The sequence below is a fragment of the Puma concolor genome, chromosome C1, assembly GCF_028749965.1.
Source record: "Puma concolor isolate L17-30 chromosome C1, mPumCon1.1.hap2, whole genome shotgun sequence".
In the NCBI taxonomy this organism is placed as follows: Eukaryota; Metazoa; Chordata; class Mammalia; order Carnivora; family Felidae; genus Puma; species Puma concolor.
The window spans coordinates 187837938-187847883 of record NC_141674.1 but is presented as its reverse complement, the minus strand read 5'-3'; positions in this window follow the sequence as shown (position 1 = coordinate 187847883).

Here is a 9946-nt window from a genome sequence, read left to right as displayed (position 1 = left end):
CACTTCTTCATTTGACTAACAGTAAACCCCATTTTTTTTACTTTGAAAAAGCCAGAAGTCCAGTGGGTGAAAAAACAAATAATCAAGAATTTATTACTGATCTTACTATTTTTCAGCTTTATTGAAGTATAACTGAAAAATAAAATTATATATTTAAGGTGTACAATGTGATTGTTTTACATAGGTATGTTTTGTTAAATGAGTACCACAATCAGGTTAATTAACACATCCATCATCTCACATAGTTACCACGCTTCTGTGTGTGTGTTGTGAGAACACTTGAGGTCTACTCTTATAGCAAATTTCAACTACACAACTCAGTAATGCTAACTATAGTCACCATGCTGTAAATTAGATCCTCAGAGCTTATTCATCTTATAACTGAAGGTCTGTACCCTTTAACCAGCATTTCCCATTCTACCAGCCTCCAACCCCTGGTAATCACCATTATGTTCTCTGTTTCTAGGAGTTCAATTTTTTTTCTTTTGTACATTCTACATATAAGTAGGATCATACAATATTTGTCTTTATCTGGCTAAGCAAAATACCTTCTAGATTCAACTGTGTTGTTGCAAATGGCAGGATTTCCTACTTTCTCATGGCTGAACAGTATTCCTGTGTGTGTGTGTGTCTACATTCACCTGTTGATGGACACTTAGGTTATTTCCATATCCTGTCTATAGTGAATAATGCTGCAATAAATATGGGAGTTAGGATATCTCTTCAAGGGACTAATTTCATCACCTTCAGATATATACCCAGAAGTAGGATTGTTGGATCCTATGGTGGCTCTATGTTTAATTTTTTGAGGAAATTACAGTTTTCCACAGTGGCTACACCAATTTATATTCCCAAGAACAGTGTACAAGGGTACCCTTTTCTTCATATCCTTGCCAACACTTTTGACTTTTTGATAACAGCTATCCTAACAGGTGTGAGGTATCTCACTGTGGTTTTGATTTCCATTTCCCTGATGACTAGTGATGTTGGGTACCTTTTCAATTACCTGTTGACTATCTGCAGGTTTTATAAAAATAGGTCTATTCAGACCCTTTGCCCATTAGTTAATCAAATTACTGGAGTTTTATTTATTTTTGCTATTGAGGTGCATGAATTCCTGATATAATTGTATATTAACTCCCTATTAGATGCATGGTTTGCAAATATTTTCTCCCATCCTGTAGTTTGACTTTTCACTTTGTTGACTGTTTCCTTCACTGTGAAGAAGCTTAGTTTGAAGTAATACCACCTGTTTATTCTTCCTTTTGTTGCCTGTGCTTTTTGTTTCATACCCAAAAAAATCATTGCCAAGACCAATGTCCAGGAGTTTTCTCCCTTTTATTCTGGCTTTATGGATTCAAGTTTTACGTTTAAGTCTTTAATACATTTTGAGTTCATTTTTGTGAGTGGTGTAAAGGTACAATTTCATTCAGGTTTCCCTAAACCATTTATGGAAGACACTATCCTTTCTCCATTGTGTGCTCTTGGCACTCCGTCAAACATTAGTTGACCATATATGCATGAGTTATATCTGGGCTTTCAATTCTGTTCCATTGGTCTGTGGGTCTGTTTTCATGCCACTGTCATATTGTTTTGATTGCTACAGCTTTGTAAATAGTTTGAAATCAGGAAGTGTGACACCTCCAGCTTTGTTTTTTCTCAAAATTGCATTGCCTATTCAGGGTCTTTTTTTGGTTTTGTGCAAATTTTAAGATTTTTTTTCTATTTCTGTGAAAATTGCCAATGGAATTTTGTTAGGGATTGCATTGAATTTGTAGATTGCTCTGGCAGTATGAACATTTTAACAACACTAATTCTTCCAATCCATGAATGTGGGATAACTTTCCATTTATTTCTGCCTTCAATTTTTCAACAATAGCTTCCCCCCCCCCCCCCCCAGTGTTTAGATCTTTGCTTCTTTGGTTAAATTTATTCCTTAGTATTTTATTGTTTTCTATGCTATTATAAATGGATTGTTTCTTAATCTCTCTTTCTGATAGCTTGTTAGTATATAGCAACACAACTGATTTTTGTACATTGATTTTATATCCTGCAACTTTACTGAATTCATTGATTAGTTCTAAAAATGTTTTGGTAGAGTCTTCAGGGTTTTCTACACATAAGACCATGTCATATGCATGGACAATTTTACTTCTTTCTTTCCAGTTTGGATGCCTTTTGTTTCTTTTTCTTGCCTAATTGTTTGGCTAGGACTTCTAGTACTATGTTGAATAGCAGTGATGACAGTGGGCATCCCTGTCTTGTTCCTGATTCCATTCATTATATTTTTCAGCTCCAGAATTTCTGTTTGCCTCTTTTTTAAATTATTATCTCTATCTCTCTGTAAATCTCTCATTTAGTTCAAGTATTGTTTTCCTGATCTTGCTGAATCCTGTGTTTTCTTGTAGCTCATGGTTGGTAGGATCCATGTCCTACTGATGCCCCCTCAGAGCCCTGGCTGCTTCTCCCAGCCCTTCCCTGCCCCTAGATTGTGCAACATTCTTCAGTATTCTGTATGGGGTGAGAAAGAAGTAGGCCTCTATGGCAGCGTCCACACAGCTGGGGAAGCCAAGTACCCACTCATATACTCTCACCGTCCCCCATGGGATAAATCATGAGTCAAGAAGGTCTGTCTTGGCACTAAGCTGTGCCACCTTGGGGGAAGGATGATGGTGATAAAGTGAAATTGCTCCTCTCACTCTCTTAAATGCATACAGTCCTGGATTTGTTGTTGTTTTTGTTCTAATGGTGTGGTGGGATTTCTCCACTGGACTCTTGGATTCCCATAAGTCACTCTTACCCATGGATAATTGTTAAAATTGGTGTTCTCTGGGGGAAAAGACAGGAGAAAACTCCCATTTCACCATCTTACTGATGTCACTCCTCTATGGACTAAATCTTGATTCTAGTAGGGTACTTGGTCCTCACCTAGGTGGAAAAGCAGCTGGTCCAGCCTCAGAAGGGGTTGGTCTTCTGGGGTGAGTTACTGAAGCTGGAGATGAAATGTAGATCCCAGGTGGGAAGCAAAGTCCCCTCTACTAACTACTAAATAAAAGTGTGACTACTAGTTGAAACATAATACATAATCAATACTGCTAAATGTTATGAAAAAGAACCATGTGTGTGTAAACATATCTATACTAACTTCTAATAAAAAAATCTAAGCTACTTTAAGATACAAAACAGATGAACGTAAGGGAAGGGAAGCAAAAATAATATAAAAACAGGGAGGGGGACAAAACATTACAGACTCTTAAATATGGAGAACAAGCAGAGGGTTACTGGAGTGGTTGTGAGAGGGGGGATGGGCTAAATGGGTAAGCGGCTTAAGGAAACTACTCCTGAAATCATTGTTGTACCATGTGCTAACTTGGATGTAAATTATAAAAACATAAATTATAGAAAGAAAAAAAATCTAAGCTAATGAGAAAATTAGTTGACCTGTCCGACTTCGGCTCAGGTCATGATCTCACAGTTCATGGGTTTGAGGCCCACATCAGGCTCTGTGCTAACGGCTCAGAGCCTGGAGTCTGCTTTGGATTCTGTGTCTCCCTCTCTCTCTGCCCCTTCTCCACTCACACTCTGTGTGTGTGTGTGTGTGTGTGTGTGTGTGTGTGTGTGTCTCAAAAATAAACAAACATTAAAAAGAATTTAAAATATGTAAAAATCTTATAACAAGGTCTGGCACTCAGCAGTAAATATTAATAATAGTTGACTGTTAATAATATTTAATAATTAATTATATATTAACAATTATTATCACTCAGTTCTTATTTATGACACACTCATTTCATAGTTTAACATCCAAAGGGCAATCGTATGTCCCTTATATCAAGGGTGTTTGTTCATTTATTCATGTAGCAAATACTGACAGAGTGGCCCAGTGCATGGTGACCAGCCCTGGAGATACACAGTCTCCACTGTCAAGCAGCATGCTTCCTGGTGGACAGATAGGAGAGCAAATGGGAATTATACTACAGTGTGACCAATGCTGTGATGTGGGTGTGCACAGAGGGCTGCAGGAGCAACCAGGGGCAGGGCACCTGATACAGACAAACAGATCAGGAAAGACCCCTTGAAACAATGACCTACAGCTAATATCAAAGTGACTGACCTATAGCTAATATCATAATAATACTCATTATGTGACTACCAGGGCAAGTTCAGTAAATGAGAGTAAGCATCTACCCAAAATCAAATAACAAACAGCAATTACAGACCTTGGGATAAGAAGGGACCTTGTATGAGTAACAATGGCTATTCCCCTAACACATCTGATAAATATTTTGTTTAATTAGAACAAAACACATTCAATAATGTGTTCCTTTCTATTTTATAGAAAATCTTGCATGCATCAGTTATGGGCCTGTATCCAGGGGTATGGCATAGGTTACCTGAAGGAGAAAAACTCAACTGTGTTACTCAAGTAACCTAGAGAGAGACACAGTCTGCCAAATCATGATGGAAGTAAGGGCCCCATCCAAGAAGAAAGCCCTATTTGACATTTCAGTCTACATAATCTACAAAGTCAGATTTTTTTTGTCAGTAACTCGGGATATTGGGTTGAGAGTCCTGATGTAGAGTTCAACAGTTCAGCTATTTGTATTTTCTCTCTGTAAACAGTTTTGTATCTTCTGCTTGTGCTAGGTGCTCAAAGAACACAATGATTTCAAGCTACAAACTTGGTCTACAGGCACATTCAAAACTAAGCTTCAGTTGACCGATCAAAGTCATTACATAGCAGCAAAGGCAATTATTAAACTTTGGAAGCAACTGAGCACACAATTTATTTACAATAAATCATTAGGTCAGTGTTTCTTTCAAATGGTCCATAGGCCACATTCTCCCCCACCCCCCAATCTATGGTGTCACTGAAAAAACAAAGCCATTGGAGCAAGTTCTCTGGGGTTTAATCCCAGGATTTAATTTTTACTCTTCACATTCCCCATAGAAGTTGTAAGCACTCTAAAATTTGAAAACTCCCTCATCACTTGTTCACATTATAAACATCCATGAGGTCTAATGCATAATAGAATCTAAAGGAAATCAGGAAGGAGACAGTTTATGTGCTGTATCTCTCCTTATTACTTCCATTTGCTCTGGTCTTCCATGTGTGCGAACGAACTAGAAACATGAGCTTTAACCTCGTGTTCTCTGGCAGGGAAACAGGGTCCTCAGGAGTCAGGAGGAAAAGACAGAGCCATGAAGAGTTTCACCAGAAATAGAATCTGGGAGGCTATTGTTTTAAAAAATTGTTTAGTTAAAAAAAATTTTTTTAATTAAAAAAAGGGGGGCGCCTGGTGGCTCAGTTGGTTAAGCATCTGACTTTGGCTCAGGTCATGATCTCATAGTCCATGAGTTCGAGCCCTGTGTCAGACTCTGCTCACAGCTCAGAGCCTGGAGCCTGCTTCAGATTCTGTGTCCCCCCCTCTCTCTGCCCTTCCCCTGCTTGTGCTCTGTCTCTCTCCCTCAAAAGTAAATAAACATTAAAAAAATTTTTTAATTTTGAAAATTGTTTAGAATATTATTAATGAAGACCTCCTCCACCCCCACACACAACTGAGCTGTTAAACTTGATCAAATCACTCTAGACTGGATAAAGTTATTTGAAATAAGTATCACCAGAATATCTCAATCTCTTTGATCTCATGTAGTATTCATCAACAGCCCTCTGATATCCAATATGATCTTGAGAGCACTCACTCCAAGGAGAGAGTGGTGGTACAGAGTGGCATGTAGAGAAAACTGGACCCTTTCCAAGAGCAAATGAATAAACTGGCTTTGTTTGTAAAAATAAGCAAACAATAAAAAAGGGAGGAGACTTTTATAAATTAAGAAAGACAAGAACTATATGAGCAAAGTGCAACGTGTGGATCTTGCTTGAATCTTGATTTGAACAAAGTAACTCTTCCACTTATTGGTGGTATAACTTTAAATAAATTAAACTCTCTAAACCTCAGTTTCTCCATCTACGACATGGGATGGTAATAATGCCTATCTTATAAAAGTATCATAAAGATTAAATGAGATAATCTTTATATAGTATTAATATAGCATGTGGCACATAGTGTCTAATATCAGCTCTCACCATCACCATTATTTAAAAATAAAAACACACAGGGTGCCTGGGTGGCTCAGTCGGTTGGGCTTTTGGCTTTGACTCAGGTCCTGATCTCACAGTTTGTGCACTCGAGCCCCTCCCCTGCTTATGCTCACTCTCTCTCTCTCTTAAAAATAAACATTTTTTAAAATGTCAAAATAAATAAATATATACACACACATATTACATCTATGTAAGTTATATATATAAATTATATATAAATATAAATTTAAATATTTATATATATAAATATAAATTATATATGTTATAGAAATATAAATATATAAATATATACATAATTATAAATAAATATATATTTAAATATAAATAAATATTTAAGTATATATATAAATATTATATATTATATAACCTACCACCAAGGGCATCAGTTAACTGATCCAGAGAGAGCCCTGGATGGTTCCTCAGCAATGTGTAGATGGACATTACCATCCCAGGAGTGCTGAATCCACACTGGGTTCCCTGACACTTGGCAATCCTCTCCTGGAAGCACAGAAAGGTTAGAAGTGCAGAATCTTGGGCCCCACCCCAGATGCACTGAAGAACCTGCACTCTAACAAGATCCCCAGGCAACTTGCTTGCACATTAAAATTGGAGGAGAGGCCCTGGAAAATCCTTCTCATCCTAGGTGTCTCCTTTTCTCAGACTGGGTGGCTGTGATTACTGGTCCTCACCTTTCATTACAGGTTCTCAGCCTATGGAATCACCAGAGGAAGTTTAAAATTTCCAAGGCCCAAGAAGCACCTCAGACCAAAAGTATAGATATATATTTTTTAGATTCCCAGTGGTTTCAGTCCGTAGTCCGGAATGGGAATCATTAAAATAAAGGTTACCCCCTTTAAGCCCTTCAGAGAAGTGAAGCAAATTGCACTCAAGTTGAGAAAACAAAACAATACAAAATCTCCTGAGTGCCTTCTAACTGCCCACCACTGCCCTATCACTTTAGCACATAGAAATTTGTTTACAAACTGCAACCATTAAGCCAGAAGACAATCAAGAAGGAAACACTGCCTATTTCTCTACCAAACTTTTTCCTTCTTAGCTTTTTCTCTTTGGAGTCTAACTTCAAAGGTGAAACCCCATTTTGGAAGTTGTCTTCTGGCTACACTGCAACACCAGGATCTCAGCAGTGTCTACTAAAAGAAAGAATATCTCATGGCTGTGAACAGCCAGGTCTCTTAAGAGCATCCAGGCAGAATTCGCTCCCTCCAAGTAATGAGGTTTCAAAGGACATAAACAGGACCTGAAATTCCTTCAAGCCCAGAGAATGTGATGTTTGGTTACTCTCTATGTTGCCTCTATCTTTTCCCTCTTGTATCCTCTCCTCATAAGTGAACCTCTTTAACCTAGAGAAAAACAAGTAACAACAGCATTTTTATGGGCAACGTATAAATAATTTAAAGTCAGGAGTCTGAGGTACCCTTTCATTTGAGGCAAAGTCCTAACAAGGTGCTGCCTTATGAGAAACGTCTCCAAATTTACAAAAACTCCTATTATATGTCTTCTGAATAAGTCCTACATTTAACAAATCTTTTTGGGAGCTGAGATTTTCATTCAGCTTTAAAATCAGATTATTTTCCACTTTGTAAAAGAACTACAAAATTATAACCCTCAATGCACATGGCTCTTGTTTCTTTGAGTTTGGAAGATGTAAGAAGGATAGGTCCCATCTAATTAGAACAAAAAAACAAACTCAGCAATGTCAGAGTTTTCTTCCAAAAGAAAAAGTCTTCTGCTCTTTCAGCTGATTTCTGAGAAATCAGTTACAAAATAGCCACACACCCCAGGCTTCACTCCTGGTTTCCAGCTCAGTTTCATGTATGGGCAGTGACCAAGCAGTGGGGCTCATACTGTTCTCTTACTTTAACCTATGGGGCTAGCCATGCTTTTTGAAGCACAGAAACCCTATGAGGAAGAAGCATACCCTCATCTGAACAGGATGAATCCTGGTCTTGGTGCTTCCTGTGCTTTCTATTGTAGTGATAGCAGCACCTTACAGAGAGCATATGGGGATCTGACAGGTCTCGGCTGCATATTATCTTCAGAATGCAAAAGTAAAAATTATATTGTATCCAGTGGGAAAGGGAACTGAGCATTCACCCAGCACCTCCACTATGGCGAGTTTTACACAATTCTTCAGGCTTTGCAAATACATTCTGTCTTCAGCTCATGCCCATTTTTTAGAAGCAAAATGTATAGGTTTTTAAGCAGTATTGCACCCATAAACACAAAAGAAAGATTAGGAGAATATTATTCATTTATAACTACATGTATATATTTATTGAGTGTTTACTATGTGCCAGACAGAGTTCCAGGCACTATGATTCATTGCTGAACAAGACAGATAAAATTCCTCCCCTTTTAGAATATATATTTTAGTTGAGGGAAGACAGACAATACAAATATACATAGACTATACACACACACACACACACACACACACATACATACGTACATAAACTGAGATAGTGAGAAGTGCTATGAAAAAAAATAATACAGGCTAAGGGAATAAGGAGTTGCAGAGGCGATTTGGGCATTGCTATTTTAAAGTGATCAGAGAGGACTGATAATATAACATTTTTGCTGGAACCTGAATGATTTGAAGGAGTCAGACATGAAAGGTTAAGGGAACAAACATCCCACACAGAGGACAACACATGCACAAGCGGCAGAAATGAGCTTGGGATGTTCAGGGACAGAAAGAGGGACAGAAAGGTCAGGGAAGTTGGAGCACAATGAACCCAGGAGGAATGGTAGGATTCCAGGCTGGGAGACAGGGAGGAGCAAGGTAGGTAACTGTAAGGCTTCATCTAGAAAGTTCTAAGAGACCTTCACTCTCATTCTAAAATCCAAAGCAGGCCATATAAGCTATATCATTATAGTTTTTTAAAAATTCATCAGATGCTGAGTATGTAAAGAAACTTAAGTGAACTAAACTCCATTAAGTAGAAGTCCTTTATAAGAGAGACGTGGTAACAGCTGTTCTCATCTCTAACTGAAATGAACGGAGATGGAGTAAGGAGAAACCAGACCAACTTTCAACAAACATTTAATATGGGCTGATGTCACAAATTAAAATACAAAGCTGGACTGCACTTTCCTCAAACTCTTCCCCATCAAACTCCACTGAGTGCTGAGGGTAATACCCTAAAAGTAGGGTAATACCCTAAAACTAGGGGTAGGGAAAGAGAGCTGAAAAAAACTCTTCATGCACATGGACTCTTAGATGAGAAAGATAGAGCAGGAGGTGGTGGGGGGGTGGGAAGCAGGAGAATTGAGAGCAAACTGAAGGCACTCAGGCTTCACAGAGTACAGGGCAACTGCCACCCTCCAGAGGCTAAAGGCAGGGAGGCATGGCTGCAAGAGATCTCCCAAAGCATAGATGTGAGATAGGAGAGCAAAGAGAACACCCTGGTGAACTCAAAAGTGGGCTGCTAGGCTGTAAAGGGAGGGATAATCCAGAGTTCAGGAAGCAGGTGACTTGGCTGTGAAATACAGGCAGATCTCTGAAATCTTACCAGTGCTCAGATACTTAGCCTTCATCTGAGATCTGTATAATGATGCAAAATGATCTAAGATAGGCATAATCAGAGTCCAAGAGAAAGGAGGGGGAAGAGAAGAGATCGAGGAGGTGGGAGAGAGGGGAGAAAGAAGAGAGAGGAGGGGGGAGAGAGGAGAGAGAGGAAGGGGAGAGAGAGGAGATGAGAGAGAGGAGATGAGAGAGAGGAAGGGGGAGAGAGGAGAAAGAATAAATATTTGAAGAGATGATGGCTTGAGAAATTTCCAAAGCTGATAGAAGACATCAAGCCACAGATCCAAGAAACTTGG